Below are 16,752 nucleotides of genomic sequence, written 5' to 3'. Positions count from 1 at the left end.
CCTTTTTTTTTGTTTTTTTTATAAATTTAGGGTACCCAATTCTTTTTTCCAAATAAGGGGAAATTTAGCGTGGCCAATTCGCCTACCCTGCACATCTTTTTGTGTTGTGGGGGTGAGACCCATGCAGACACAGGGAGAAACCCGGGTTTGTCAGCGCTGTGAGGCAGCAGTGCTAACCACTGCACCACCTTACCGCCCGCTACACCAGATCCTAACTCTCAGGTGGACCTTGTGGCATATGGCAGACAAACAGTCTGCACGGAAGGCGTGGTCACCCTCCATTGCATGCAGGGCAGTTTCCAGTTTCATCACAATGAGCAAAACATAAAGCCGCTAATGGGTTTTCAGGACATTAGGCGGGATTCTCCGGTTGCCCAGTCGCATGTTTCCCGGCCGCACGCCATTTGCTGGTGGTGGGATACTATCTTCCTGCCGCTTGGCAATGGGATTTCCCATTGAAACCACCCCATGCCACTGGTAAAGCGGCTGGCATGGGTGCGCTGTCAATGGGGAAAGTGAATCCTGAAGACCCAAGAATTCCAGCCAGCATCACACTGGGGACAATCCACCTTGGTCCAAATGTACACACTCAGCAGCACCAGGCCCCAGATGTGATAGAATATAAAGACTTATTAAATTGTGACACCATTGGGAAGCTACCTGTAATATATCATATGAGGCTAGATGACTTTATACCGTCCACAGTCTGTTCTCCAGAAAGAGTACCCCTAACTATGGAGTAGAAAGTAATCAATGAACTGGACATGATGACAACACTGGATATCATAAGCCTCATAGAGTGGGTTTCCGTAATGGTGGCCGCAGTAAAGAAAGACGGTACAGTCAGGATCTGCATCCATCCAGTTCATCTAAACAAGGCACAGCTGAAACCTCATCATCACATGAAGACAGCTGAACAGGTTACAGCTGACATGTCCAATGTTAATGTTTTGAGTATCTTTAGATGCAAAGTGTGGGTTTTGACAAATTTTACTGGATGAAGAATCCTCGGCGCTTGCTACATTCATGTCTCTGGTAGGCAGATACCATTTTCTCCACAATCCCTAAGGGATCTCCACTGGCAGTGAGGTTTTCCAATGGTACATGGAGCAACTCCTCACAGGACAGCCCGACAAAATCATCATCGATGGCATGCTACTCTGGGATCGTACAATGCACGAACACGATGCATGTCTTGTTTAATCTTCGACAGAATCAGGACCATACAGTTAAAGCTGAACACTGCTAAATGCATATTCAGGGTCACCTAGGTTCCTTATATAAGTCACTTTCTCACAGCTGATGGTGGGAAGCCTGAGCCAGACAAAACAACGGCTGTACAACAGATTCCTGAGGACAAGCACACTTTGCAGCACTTCCTTTTTATGACTAAATATCATTCCAAGTTCATTCCTTGCTACATTGAGGCCACTGGACCCCTTCATCGGCTCCTCCATCAAGATATTGAATGATGTTGACATGAGCACCATACTGTTGTGCTCAATCAACTCAAACAGGCACTCTCAGCCCCTCCAGCGTTACAATACATTGACGTTCAATCACCCATATCAGCGAATGTATCCTGGCTCGGACTTGGCGCAGACTGCATTCAGAATGACAGAATGTCAGTCATTGCAACCCAGTACTTTTTACAATAACTAGATCATAAACCTACCTGGGTACAATTAAATATAACTATGGCACCTCTCCTATACCTAATTTTTGCAACAATTTTCATTTGGGATTGTGTTCTCATGTTCGAACCTAATTACATTAAATACTTAAATGAAATGCCTGCATGGAGCCATGTGCAGTCAAAAGAGACCAACCTGTGACAATTAGAAAAATGGATACATTGCAAGTTTGGCACTATTTTTCATGCCCAGTTCTATTAATTTATTTGAACTTGCAAAGTCAAGACTTGACATTTATATAGCTACATAAAAATGACTCTTCAATAATAGATTTGGAAGATACTTGCAAGTGTAATGAAACAACAATTTTATGGAAATGTCTTTTGGATTGATACAGAATATCGAGGTGCATCTGCAAGAGCTCTTTTGTCCTTGGCATAAATACATAACATTATGATCAATAACCATGCATAGCATTGACAACTCACCATATATCTTTGTGATGTGGTAAGGAAGGATTTTGGCATGTTGCAGGCCATACTCTTCTAAGTCCAGGTTGGTGTGGTTCTGGGATATACTACATTCAGAGGAATAGCTGTGAACTCTTGAGTTTTTCCAGATTGTTGTAGTAATTCATCACTGATTGGTAATATGCAGGACCAGTGGAAAATGTGGCAAAAACTATTGAGATTGTCCCTCCTCTCTTGCAGAGTAATTCTGGTTTACTATGAATAGGTATTTGTATTGCATTATCCTGAAATTCTGTAACATTTTGTTAGAAAAAACAAATAGAATCATTATAAACTAATTCTCCAGGAGATGGAGAACAGGGAGACCAAGGCCAGGAGTTGCCGCTCCCATTTGTTTCTGGCAGGTTTGGCAACGGGAGTGGAAAATCTTGCGAGAGGCCCAAATTGCGCTGCGTGTTGGCGTAAAACATTTTGCAATTGTCCCCATCCCCCAACCACTGATATAACAGGATTCTTGGAACATAATTCTCACACATTAATATTGTATTATCAGGTCTCCACATCTGAAACATTACCCCCCCCCATAAGAATGCTCCCTCACGTCAGCGGGAGGGCAGAGTGCTGTGAATCACGACTAGTCTCCCAGGGTATGCATCTGGCGAGCAGACCTCCCGGAGAAGCTCAAGTGCATGCATCGCTCGCAGTGGAAGAAGGTCATGCCCGGGCACGTACCCTGACACTGCACTTGGGTGATATGTATGAGGTGGGGATCCTGGTTAACCTTTGTGCAATGGGGTTGCCTTTAAAAATGGCACTCTGATTTTCAGAAACGAAGTTGCTGGCTAGGCCAGCTCAATTAGAGCCTGTCCCACCAGTGTGACATCCTGGGATCCGCCCTTGCCATTTTCTTTTTACTGAGTCTGAGACAATGTGGCAGACAACATCGCTTTTCAACACCGCTTTTCCAGCCCACTAACAGCCTTTGCCGATATTTGTCAAAATTCTGCCTCAAGGTAAAAATCTGCACAAATTGTTGAAGGTGGCAGGCGAAGTGAGGAAGGTGATAAATAAAATCTGCCAGATCCTGTGCTTTATAAATAGAGGCATAGAGTACAAAGGCAATGAAGCTGTGATGAACCCCTATAAAACAGAAATTCAGTTTCAGCTGGAGAAGCGTGTCCTATTCAGAGCTGTGGACATATTAGAGAGGGCTGCATAAAAGATATAGGATGAGGGTTCCAGGAGCAAGGGGCTTCAGTTGCATGGATAGATTGGAGAAGTCAAAATTGCTCTCCGCAGAGAAATATGAAAGGAGATTTGATAGAGGTGTTTAAAATCATGAGGGGGTTTGGACAGCATAGATGATAAAGGAACTTCTTCAATTGGTGGCAGAGCCGAGAACCAGAGTAAGCAGATTGAAAATAATTGGCTAGAGAGACAAAGGTGACATGAATCGATAGATTTTTTTTGAACAGTGTGTGGTTAGGATTTATAATGCACTGCTTGAAAGGTTGGGAGAGGCAGATTCAATCGTTGCTTTCAAAAGGGATTTGGATAAGCACCTGAAAGGAAATAATTTCCCAGGCTACAGGAAAAGAGCAGAGGACTGGAACTAGCTAAATTGTTCTTGCAGTGAATCGGCACAGACTTGACAGGCTGAATGGTCCCCTCCTGTGCTGTAATTATTCTATGATTCAATGATTCTCTGAATCCTGGCCTCTTATTCATCCTTGATATTAATTGCTCCATCATTGGCAGCTATCCCTTCAGCTGTGCAGGTGCTAAGCAATGGAATTCTCTCTCAAAGCCTCCCAATCTCTTCACATCTATTTCCTCCTTTAAGTTGTTCCTTACAATCTACGTTTTTGATCAAATGTTTGGTCACCTGTCCTATGTGCCTCAGTGTCGCTCCTATGAAGAGCCTCATAAACCTTTCTCAATGTCAATAGGTTTATGTAATTACAAATTGTTGTTGTTTGGAAGCCTATGGGAAAGGGAAGCACTTATTCAATTCTATTTTTCATCTTCTTAATTTCTCCAAATGTTTTTCCTCCGTGGTTTGAATGTGATTATAAAACTAAGAGGCCAAATGGACAAACCCAAATATATATCAATCTCCTTTTGGCTTACCACACATCATTTTCAATCTTGTATGAATAGAATATATATTTTTTTGAATTTAGGGTGCCCAATTATTTTTTTTAAATTAAGGGGCAATTTAGTGTGGCCAATCCACCTAACCTGCACATCTTTTGGGTTGTGGGGGGTGAAACCCACGCAGACACGGGAAGAATGTGCAAACTCCACACGGACAGCGACCCAGGGCCGGGATTCAAACCCGGGTCCTCAGCGCCATAGTCCTAGTGCTAACCACTGTGCCTCGTGCCGCCCTGTTTGTATAGAATATTGATCGGAGGAAAATAGATTTACCAACACCGTTAGCCAAATGTGAGAATTTTTTACTAATTGCCATACATGCTAAGATTAATTTGAGAAAAGAAATGAATTACAGATGCTGAAAAAAGAGACGTGCTATTGAAGCTTTTTGTCTAGCACTCATCAGGACAGCTGTGCAAGATAAACCAACAGTAAAGGGAGCAACAATTTATACTGTGTGAGAAAAGTGCCGATTGGTTGGTAAGTGGACAATGACTGGTAGAGGCATTACCATGGAGAATGCAGCAGAGAATAATCAAATGCCAAGCTTTTGTTCAAATTCAAACCAGATAAGTTGACTCTGATTGCCAAGGGGAATGAATGAGAGAAAGGTTATCCCGCAAGCTTTTGTTTAGTTGGAAAAGGCGCAATGGTTGGAGACGCTCCTTCTGTCAGCACAGGACAGATCCCTGTGTATGAATATATGTAGCTTCTCGAACATGTAAGTGAGCCATACTGTGAGCCCGACTGATAATCTTAAACTGTAACTTTTAGCGCAATCGGGATTGTTTCGCAATTGTTGCCCAACCACAGAGTCACATCTATTGCTGGACACAATGTTTTAAGTTTGGCAAACATGGCCTGATTTGGTACAAGTCAGTATTTTGTTGCAAACAGCCAAAAATATTTTCTTCTCAGCATCTGTCAATTACACTCAACATATATATGTATAAAAATTCAAACCAATGCCTGTTCAGCATGAAAGTACAAATGCGTACGCCAGACATGAAGTTTTTGGGGCCTGAAGTAACTCGGTTTAATCATAAACAGAGCTGATCCAGCCCTCAAGGTCTACAGATGGATATAAGCTATTAAATATTGTAATATTTTCTACTTATTATGGTGAAAAATGATATTGTCTTTGTTATTGAGTCATCTCGGAGAAGGCCAAGCTCAAAGAATGGAACACCACAAACAAGTTAAATCAAGATGTAGCGATTATACGGCACTCTGCTTCGGTTTCAAAAGCCTGGAAGCTGAAGAGAAAGGGGGAAATGAGGGAAATGTGAAACTCGACAAATCTGAATCCCTGTGAAAGAATGGGGGTAATTTCCATTGTGTCGGTGGAAACCTAACGTAGCCAATAAACTGCCTGTTACAGAACCTACTTGATTTTCATCTGATTGATTTATAACCGGGAGCAAATTGGACAGATTCTACACTGAACAGCTGCTCTCCCTCTGCTGGATTACTGCCCAGATCGTCAAGGTGACGATTTAATCCAATGAGTTGAAGAAAGAGGCAATGGGGTTTATTTTGACACTTGCACAGTCTGGCTGACCACCCATTCTAGCACAAAGTGGTTCCTGTGATTTTGAAGTCATTATTGCATGAATAATATGAATCTTAAAAGAGGATAAAATGGTGAACAGTTTTTAATTTTCTTCACAATCTTCTCCCAGTTGAAGACAGCAGAACTAATGCTCCAAGCTGTTTTTGAGAATTTCTGCAATGATTTTGCTGAGAACCACAGAATGAATTGTTATGGCGCAGAAGGCAGCTTTTCAGCCCATTGTGACTGCACTGATTTCCTGAGTCGCATGCTAGCCATCCAGCCAACTGAGCTCACCACCGCCTTCCCCGGGTGAGATTTGAACTAGTGTCCCCAGAGCATTAGTCTAGGCCTCTGGATTATTAATCCAGTGACGTCACCACTATGCCACCACATATTGCTAGAATTTCTTTGATGGGGTAGAAGAGAAGCTAATGGGCTTCCAAAAGGCATTTGATAAAGTGCCATTCAACAGGCTTGTGAAAGAAGTTAGAACCCATTGAATAAAAGGGACAGTATATCAGCATGGATATGAAATGAATTGAGTGACATGTAGTGATGAGTGGTCGTTCTTCAGACTGGAGGAAGGTAGGGTTGCCGAATGTTCTGTTAGGAACCTTGCTTTTCTTGATATATATCAATGGACTTTGGTGTATATACATAGAATTTACAGTGCAGAAGGAGGCCATTCGGCCCATCGAGTCTGCATCGGCTCCTGGAAAGAGCACCCTATCCAAGGTTAACACCTCCACCCTATCCCCATAACCCAGTAACCCCACCCAACACTAAGGGTAATTTTGGACACTAAGGGCAATTTAGCATGGCCAATCCACCTAACCCGCACATCTTTGGACTGTGGGAGGAAACCGGAGCACCCGGAGGAAACCCACGCACACACGGGGAGGATGTGCAGACTCCACACAGACAGTGACCCAAGCCGGAATCGAACCTGGGACCCTGGAGCTGTGAAGCGATTGTGCTATCCACAATGCTACTGTACAAAGTACAACTTCAAAATATGCAGATGACACAATATTTGGAAGGATAGTGATGAACTTCAAAAGGACAGGCAGGCTGGTGGAATGGACAGACAAGGGACAGAAGAAATTTAAAGCTAAGAAGTGTGAAGTGATTCATTTTGGTAGAAAGAATAAGAAAAGGTAATATAAGATGTAGGGTACAATTCTAAAGGATGCAGGAACACAGGCTCCTGTACACAAATCACTGAAGATAGCAGGGTAGGATGAGGAAGTGATTCATAAGGTAAATGGGATTTGGGGTTTTATAAATGGATGCGCAGAGTACAAGTGCTAGGAAGTTATGATAAGCCTGTATAAAACACCGATTCAGCCTCATCTGGAGTATTGTGGCCAGTTCTGGATATCGCGTGTTAGGGAAGATGTGTTAGGCACTACAGAGGATATGCAGAAAAGATTCACAAGAGTGGTTCAGGGTGTGAGGAATTCAGTTATATGGATCTCATTTAAACATATAGGATTCTTAAGGAGCTAGATGGGGTAAATGCTGAGAGAATGTTTCCCCTTATGGGGGAGTCTAGTGTAGCCACCGAAGTTAGCCATTCCCTGAATACAAATTGGAGGAACGCAAAGCATATAGGATAAAATGGACAATGTTTGCAGCCCCAGCAGGCTGCACCTAGCAGGTATGGATTCTGTCTGCTAAGAAAGCAGACAGCACCGAAACGAACATTCCGCATACTAATGAGGCAATCTCCGGGATAGTTTACATGTTGATGTACCATCGATTGCACGCGAGGCGAGTGATTTACCAAAGTCTGGCTTTAATTAACTAGAACACAGCTCTGCGATCGTCTACAGTGGAAAGGGACGATCGTCAGGCATTTGAGCATTTATACCTCGTCAATAGAGGCGTGGTTAACTCAGCCTCTCGGCCAATCGGTCGAGAGGCACATGACCGACCAGGGCCAATGGTAAGCCGACGTTCTGGCCCAATGGCAGACGAGTATGCAGATCATATCATCACATTCACCCCTTACGGAGAAGGAAGGCGGGGGGGGGGGGGGGGGGGGGTGTGAACGAGACCCGGGGGGGGGGGGGGGGGGGGGGGGGGGAGAACTGATGATATGAGTAGCCGTCGGGAGAATAATTTTCTCTCCGTACCCTTATCGAATTTGGGGGCTTGCCACTGGCCCAGACATAACAATATTTACAAAAGAAAGTCCATGGGGCTGTAGAACTCTAGAGGGATTCAATCAGTCTTTTGGTGGTCCTTGACGTCCTGGCCGAGCGCCGTAGTGGAGGAGTTGTCGTCGGATCGGCTGATGGTCCTGCTGACACCCTGGAGTCCGGGAGCGATGGACCTTGAATGGTCTCCGTCACCTGAGCGGGCCGCGGAGACGCCATGGATGAGGGATGGGGAAGCTGAGTGGGGTGCTGGGGTGAAAAAGGGGAGGGGGGCTCTGTGGTGGGGGGGGGGGGCCGCACGCCGGCGGGTGCCAGGTCCCGGAGGGAGACCGTGTCCTGCCGACCGTCGGGGTACTCCACATACGCATACTGCGGGTTAGCGTGGAGTAACTGGACATGCTCCACCAACGGGTCGGACTTGTGCACCCGCACATGCTTCCGGAGCAAGATGGGTCCGGGGGTGACCAGCCACGTCGGGAGAGGGGATCCGGAGGACGACTTCCTGGGGAAAACAAGAAGACGCTCATGAGGTGTCTGATTAGTTGCAGTACAGAGGAGTGAGCGGATAGAGTGCAGTGCATCGGGGAGCACCTCTTGCCATCGGGAAATAGGGAGATTTCTAGACCGGAGGGCCAGTAGTATGGTCTTCCAGATGGTACCATTCTCCCGCTCGACCTGTCCGTTACCCCGGGGGTTATAGCTGGTTGTCCTGCTAGAGGCGATGCCCCTGTCGAGCAGGAATTGACGCAGCTCGTCGCTGTGAATGTACACGGGGTAGCCGAACAGTGAGAAGATGGAGAGTAGGGCCTTAATGACGGTCGATGTGGTCATGTCGGGACAGGGAATGGCGAAGGGGAAGCGGGAGTGTTCGTCGATAACCGCCAGGAAGTAAATGTTGCGGTTGTTAGAGGGAAGGGGCCCCTTGAAGTCAATGCTAAGACGTTCGAAGGGGCGGGATGCTTTGATCAGGTGTGCGCGCTCGGGGCGGTAGAAGTGCGGTTTGCACTCGGCGCAGATGTGGCAGTCACGGGTTACTGACCTGACTTCCTCGATGGAGTAGGGCAGGTTGCTGGCCTTAATGAAGTGGTGTAGGCGGGTCACCCCTGGATGGCAGAGGTCTGCGTGGAGGGAGCGGAGGCGGTCTATCTGCGCGCTGGCGCAGGTACCGCGAGACAGGGCATCAGGAGGCTCATTGAGCTTCCCAGGACGATACAAGATATCATAGTTGTACGTGGACAACTCGATCCGCCACCGTAAAATCTTGTCATTTTTGATCTTGCCCCTTTGTGCATTATCAAACATGAAGGCTACTGACCGTTGGTCTGTGAGGAGGGTAAACCTCCTGCCGGCCAAATAGTGCCTCCAATGTCGCACGGCTTCGACTATGGCCTGGGCTTCCTTTTCCACAGATGGGTGGCGGAGTTCGGAAGCCTGGAGAGTTCTGGAGAAGAAGGCCACGGGTCTGCCCGCTTGGTTCAGGGTGGCCGCCAGAGCTACTTCTGAAGCGTCGCTCTCGACCTGGAAGGGGAGGGCCTCGTCGATGGCACGCATCGTGGCCTTTGCGATGTCCGCTTTGATGCGGCTAAAGGCCTGGCAGGCCTCCGTCGACGGCGGGAAGGTCGTGGTTTGCATGAGGGGACGGGCCTTGTCCGCGTAGTTGGGAACCCATTGGGCGTAGTATGCGAAAAACCCCAGGCAGCATTTGAGGGATTTGGGGGTATTGGGGAAAGGGAGTTCCATCAGGGGGCGCATGTGTTCGGGGTCGGGGCCTATCACTCCGTTACGCACTACGTAGCCGAGGATGGCTAGGCGGTCGGTGCTAAACACGCATTTATCCTTATTGTACGTGAGGTTAAGGAGTTTTGCGGTTTGGAGGAATTTCTGGAGGTTGGCGTCATGGTCCTGCTGGTCGTGGCCGCAGATGGTGACATTATCAAGGTACGGGAAGGTAGCCTGTAATCTGTACTTGTCGACCATTCGGTCCATCTCCCGTTGGAAGACCGAGACCCCATTCGTGACACCAAATGGAACCCTAAGGAAGTGGTAGAGGCGCCCGTCAGCCTCGAACGCGGTGTACAGTCGGTCACTCGCGCGGATGGGGAGCTGGTGGTAAGCGGACTTAAGGTCCACAGTGGAGAAGACCTTGTATGTCGCGATCTCGTTTACCATGGTAGAAATACGGGGAAGAGGATACGCGTCCAGTTGCGTAAACCGATTGATGGTTTGGCTGTAATCGATGACCATCCGGTTTTTCTCCCCCGTCCGGACCACCAGCACTTGGGCTCGCCAGGGACTGTTGCTGGCCTCGATGACCCCTTCCGTCAGCAACCTCTGGACCTCGGACCTGATGAAGGATTGGTCCTGGGCGCTGTACCGTCTGCTCCGTGTGGCGACGGGTTTGCAATCGGGGGTGAGGTTAGCAAACAGGGAGGGAGGGTCCACTTTGAGGGACGCGAGGCTGCAGACAGTGAGGGGGGGTATAGGGCCGCCGAATTGAAAAGTCAAGCTCTGCAGGTTGCACTGGAAGTCCAGTCCTAGGAGCGCCGGTGCGCAAAGGTCAGGGAGGACAAGGAATTTATAATTTTAAAAAACCTTCCCTTGGACCGTAAGGTCCGCGATGCAGCACCCGGTGATGTGGACGGAGTGCGAACCTGAGGCTAAACCGATTTTGCGTGTTACGGGATGGACAGGGAGCGCGCAGCGTCTTACTGTGTCAGGGTGAACGAAGCTTTCCGTGCTCCCGGAGTCCAGCAGGCAGTCCGTCTCGTGGCCGTTGAGGTGGATCAGCGTAGTCGTTTTGGCGAGCGTGCGTGGATGAGACTGGTCGAGTTGAACGGCCGTGAGCCGTGGAGAAAATCCGTCGTCGCCGTCCGAGTCGATGCTGGAGGGACCTTGCGTGGCAGATCTGGAAGACGGTGGCCAGGATCCATATGTGAGGTGAACGGCCGCGAGCCGTGGAGAAAATCCGTCGTCGCTGTCCGATTCCATGCTGGAGGGACCTTGCGTGGCAGATCTGGAAGTCGGTGGCCAGGATCCACATGTGAAGTCTGTTCCCCAAGATGGCGGCGCCCAGTATCCGCACGTGGGGTCGGGGCCCCAAGATGGCGACGCCCAGGACCCGCACGTGGGTTCGGCACCCCAAGATGGCGGCGCCCAGGAAGCCCTCGTGGCCGCTGGTGGCGGAGCTAGCGTTGCCGGCGCTGTGAGCGGTGAGGCGCGCAGGCCGGCTCCAGGAGGTGAGTAACATGCATCAGCTGTGGGGATGCGGAAGCCGGCTCCAGGACGCCGGTTAGGTGCATCAGCTGTGGGGATGTGGAAGCCGGCTCCAGGACGCCGGTTAGGTGCATCAGCTGCGGGAGGAGGTAAGGCGCGCGGGCCGGGTGCGGGGGGCTGGGGGCGGGGGGGGGGGGCAGAGTCGCACTGCGGGCAGGCAGGGACCGGGAGGGCCCGGAGAGGCGGGCCGGTCGGGCGCCGGGGCCCGGGGGCGGGGGGGAGAAACGTGGGCGGCGGGCAGGCAGAGGCCTGGAGGGGCCGGGGAGGTGCGCCTGTTGGCCGGCGGGGCGCGAGTCGGGAGCGGCTGGAGGGGCCCTGGGGGAGAGAGAGAGGCACACAGGCCGTTTGCAGAGGCCTGGGGGAGGGGGGGAGAGTGCTGTCCAGCTTTCAGAAGCGCTGCAGCCAGCGTTTTGGCCTGGCAGACCGTGGAGTAGTGGCCCTTCTTCCCGCAGCTCTTACAGAGGGCGGAGTGGGCTGGGCAGCGCGAGCGAGGGTGCTTAGCGTACCCACAAAAGTAGCAGCGGGGCCCCGCGGATTTATCGGGGCGCCCCGTGGCACAAGCCTGAGGGAGGCCGGGAGCGGCGGGTGGCTGGTGGGAAGCGTGCCAGGAGGCGGCCTGGCCAGGGTCATAGGTGCGAGCACTTAGATCTGCGACCTCCAGGGAGGCGGAGAGAGTCAGCGTCTCCGTTAAACTGAGTTCGTCTCTTTCCAGCATCCGCTGGCGGATCACGGGAGACAGCATCCCAGCCACGTAAGCGTCTCTGATGAGTAGCTCCATGTCCTCTGTAGCGGACACCGCTACACAGGCGCAACCTCTCCCCAGGGAATAGAGGGCCCGGGCGTATTGGTCTAGAGACTCACCGGGGACCTGCTTTCTGGTGGCCAGCAGATGTCGAGCGAATACCCTGTTGATCGGTTTGATGAATTGTCCTTTTAGCTTTTGTATAGCGTCATCAAAATCCGTTTCCTCTTTGATTATGGCGTAAGCGTCAATACCCACGCTAGAGTGGAGGACGTGCAGCTTCTGTGCCCCGGTGGGGGGGGGGTGGTTGTAGATGCTAGGAACCCTTCAAGGCAAGTCAACCAGAGTTGGAAAAGTTCTGCAGAGTTCGGAGTTTGCGGGCTGATGCGGAGGCATTCGGGCTTCATGCGGAACTCCATCTTCAAGTCGTAGTTAATTAAATTGATGTACCATCGATTGCACGCGAGGCGAGTGATTTACCAAAGTCTGGCTTTAATTAACTAGAACACAGCTCTGCGATCGTCTACAGTGGAAAGGGACGATCGTCAGGCGTTTGAGCATTTATACCTCGTTAATAGAGGCGTGGTTAACTCAGCCTCTCGGCCAATCGGTCGAGAGGCACATGACCGACCAGGGCCAATGGTAAGCCGACGTTCTGGCCCAATGGCAGACGAGTATGCAGATCATATCATCACACATGTTAATGGAACGATTCCAGAGACAATGGACACAAATGGGGAAGCAACTGCAACATTGTAAAGGATACCAGACACTCAGGCACCAGCAAGGTTCAAAAACAAAGAGCCTGAAATCCCGCCCAGTAGCTAAGGAACAGCCTCAGTATTGGGGGGATTCAAACATATCGATTGGGAAGAGACCCAATCGATTCCAAGCAGGTAAGGGAGTCCGCCCAAAGGGGCGCGGATCCCTGGGACCTATAAAAGAAAGGTCCCACACATGGTTCAGTCTTCTTGTCCAGCCCTCCTCTCTCCTTGACCAGCACTCCTCCGTGGACCAGCACCTCGACCAGCTTTTGCCAAGAAGACCCTGAAGGAGAGAGAGAGAGGTTCAGACAGCAGCCGCCGGAAAAGTAAGTGTCTCACAACGATGGCTACCAGAGATAGACACTCCTGACCCCTTTTAACTTATACCAACCTGAAGTCTGCAGACCAGAGCAGAGCAAGAGGCCTTGTTCCCTGACCCGGCAGTTCCTTCGAGATAAGTATTAGTTTATTTAGCGGTAGGAATAGTTTAATCCTTTTAGCGTGTGCATGGGTAGTTATTATAATTGTATTATAATAAACTCAGTTGTTTGAACTTACTAATTGGTGTATGGTTTTATTGCTTCGAACTTCACCTTGAACTTGTGGCGGTATCTTAACGATACCTGGAGACTCCAGAGCTAAGTAAAGAAACAGAGCCAAATTGAGTGTTAAGCACACTCACCCAGAACAACCAACACTAAGATCAGAGTGCACAGTCTCGGAATAAAGGGGTGGCAATTTAAGACTGAGATTTGGAGGAATTTCTTCACCCAGGGGGTTATGAGTTTTTGGAACTCCTTGCCACAGAGAGCTGTGGGGGCAGAGCCCTTCTGTATAATTAGGGCTGAGATAGATTCTACGCCAATAAGAGAATCAAGGGTTATGGGGAAAGGGCAGGAAAGTGCACGCGAGGAATGTCAGAACAGCCCTGATCCTATTGATTGGCAGAGCAAGCTTGAGGGGCCAAATGGCCTACTCCTGTTCCTATTTCTTATGGCCTTATGGATAGGTTGGAGAAGCTGAGGTTGTTCTTGTTGGAGAAAAGAAGGTTAAGAGGAGATTTGGTGTTCAAAATCATGAGGGATTTTGACACAGTAGATTCGGAGAAACTGTTCTCATTAGTGTAAGGATTGATTTTAGTTAATTGACTAAAAAAGCAAGGGCAACGTGAGGAAAATATTTTATATGTAGCAAGTAGTTAGAATCTGGAATGCACTGCCTGAGGGTGTGATGGATGCAGATTTATTCATGGCTTTCGAAAGAGAATTGGATAGTTACCTGAAGAAAAATAAATTGTAGAGCTACAGGGAAAAGGCAGTGGGACTAGATGAGTTTCACATGTAGAGAGCCAGCATACATGCCTCCTCTGTGCTGTAACCATTCTATGATTCCACATCTGGCAGCATTTGTATAGTGCGGAGCAGTATTAATGTTTCAGGACAATAACCGTTCATCAAAACTATGGGCAGGATTCTCCAGCCTCCCAGCCATGTGTTTCCCGGGACCAGAGAATTCCACCACCAACGAATAGTCGGACTCCCCCAGCAGACCCGAACTGAGACAAAACACCGCCGATCCCACCCCCAAAGCCTGAGCACCACCCAACCTCCGATTTCACTCCAATCTCAAATTCCACCTCCCCAACCTTTGGTCCACCCACCCCCACTTCAGATTGCCCTGACTGCTAATCCACCCCACCCCCGACTTCTAATAACACCCCCATCTCCCCTGAGTCAGGTGTTCAGGTGAGGCAGGCTGGGGGCGGAAATTATCAGCAAGTAACTGGACATGGAATGGCAAACCCAAGATGATTGCCACTCTGAAGAGGTTCAGGCTCGATGAGTCTTTAGATTCCTGACGCACAACACAGCACTCCAGAAATATGGGTGGTTATGGTGGAATAGGTAGCATCAGGAGCTCCTAAAGGGCTGATGGTTGCTTTTACGTTCCCCTGGCTCTGATTTTACAAAATAGGCAAAACAGTAAAATTCCAAGATCGCACTTTGGAGGCGCTTCCTTGACACATAATATTCTTCCACATGACTTATAGCTTCACATCAGTGTTTAGAAAGAAAAGATTTGTCAAATACATAAGGTAACTATACCCTTTAAGGAACTCAGTTTCTAGTATTAACGAGTCAAGGATTTTATCATAAACAATAGATTAACTGTTTAATTAAAAGTTAATGATAAAGATTTATGATTATCAAGTGATAGGAAACTTGAAAGCACTTGTGGAAATCCACTCAAGTGCGCACAAGGTAATTGAAGGTGATCAACAGAATATACTTCTCTCTGTGGAAGTTGGTGAATGAGTCATTTTTTTTCCAGTTGTTGATGGAGTGAGCATACATTGAACATTCCTCGTTCAGAGCAAACTAGGTCCCTGGATTCTGTGCTGTGCTTGGTGACATTAATACTTTCCTTGTAGAAAGTGTGAGTTAAGGGATAAATATTAGTTGAATGAGTGAATAAGAGCACAAGTGTGAATCAATAAAGAAAGGAGAATGTATGGGATTCAGTGAGTGAATGTGCGAGTATATGGCAATGCTCCACTGGCTGGCCTAGCATCTTCCACACTCCATAAATATCAGTTTATCCAATACTCTGCTATCAGTATCCGAAATAGCACAATGTCACTTTCACTCATAATCACTGTGCTCAGGGACGGCATGGTGGTTAGCACTGCTGCCTCACGGCGCTGAGGACCCGGAGTTCGATCCCTGCCCCAGGTCACTGTCCATGTGGAGTTTGCACATTCTTCCCCTGTCTGCGTGGGTCTCACCCCAACAACCCAAAAATGTTCAGAGTAAGTGGATTGGCCACATTAAATTGGAAAAACGTTAAAAGAAAAAATAAACGATCCCTCACTTACCTACATTGGCCCCTGGTCAAGGAATGCCTTGGATTTAAAATTACCATCCTCGTGTTCAAATCCCTCAGTGATTTGCCCTTCATTATCTCTGTAGCCTACATCAGCCCTATAATTCCCCAATAATTCAGTAGTCCTTCATTTCTGGCCTCTTATGTGTCTCTGATTTTCCATGCTCCTCCATGGCAGCAATTTCTTCAGCGACCTAATCTCTAAACATCTCCACCTCACCATCACATTCTCCTCCCTTTAAGATTCTCCATAAAAACTCTCTCTGTGACCAAGCTTTTGGATACATTTTTACACGATTCAGTGCCACCTTTTCTTCAGTAACTCTCCTGTGAAGCATGGGACATTTTAATATGTTAAAAATATGCTATACAAATGCAAAGTGTTGCTGAGTAACAATCAAGAGTCATAAACTAGGAAACGCGCATCAGCCTGGAGCAGTTTCTGAGCTCAGTATTTGCCTTCTCAACTAGTCTTCCCTCCCTCCCACAACTACTGAAGTGGAAGAAAGAGCAGATGAAATTTAATTCTCACAGATTAAGAATACCACTCATCTGCTCCAATAGCACACCAGCCCAGCTTCACTGGAGCTATAACAAAAAAAATGTTCTTGGAGTTGTCATATGATACACACTGTGAACTAACGTGCTGCAAGACCTTTTGATGCTATTTGTTCATGTGCTACCCATCTCTTACCATTTTGTAAACTATTTTTACATTGCCCATACGTCTTTTCACAATCATATGTGTGTAAATTTGACAGCAGTTTAAGTAGGTAGATTTAAATATCATTGTCTAAAAGTTATAGGAACCCTAAATGCTATTTGTGCTTTTTTGCAACCTTGCCTTGGTTTGGCACTGAAGCATAAAGAAGAAAAAGTTCAGAGGTCAGATTTTTGGTCGGATAGTTTGTATCTCCAGTGAAGTTATAGCTCCAGTGAAGCTGGGCTGGTGTGCTATTGGAGCAGATGAGTGGTATTCTTAATCTGCGAGAATTAAATTTCATCTGCTCTTTCTTCCACTTCAGTAGTTGTGGGAGGGAGGGTCGACTAGTTGAGAAGGCAAATACTGAGCTCAGAAACCGCTCCAGGCTGATGCGTGTTTCCTTGTCACG

General features: G+C 48.2%; 1 long non-coding RNA gene across 1 annotated transcript in view; it reads right to left on the bottom strand.

Annotated features, from left to right (window-relative positions):
• LOC119968954 overlaps positions 1 to 2,218 on the bottom strand; it is a 176,432-nt gene extending 174,214 nt beyond the window's left edge. Inside the window, exon 1 of the long non-coding RNA XR_005461268.1 lies at positions 2,123 to 2,218. This is a non-coding gene — a long non-coding RNA (uncharacterized LOC119968954). The remainder of the gene's footprint in view (positions 1 to 2,122) is intronic.
• Positions 2,219 to 16,752: the final 14,534 nt, after the last annotated feature.

The sequence above is a fragment of the Scyliorhinus canicula genome, chromosome 7, assembly GCF_902713615.1.
Source record: "Scyliorhinus canicula chromosome 7, sScyCan1.1, whole genome shotgun sequence".
Taxonomy (NCBI): Eukaryota; Metazoa; Chordata; class Chondrichthyes; order Carcharhiniformes; family Scyliorhinidae; genus Scyliorhinus; species Scyliorhinus canicula.
Note: the sequence above shows the minus strand (reverse complement) of the source record. Positions and strands in the feature narration are given on the sequence as shown.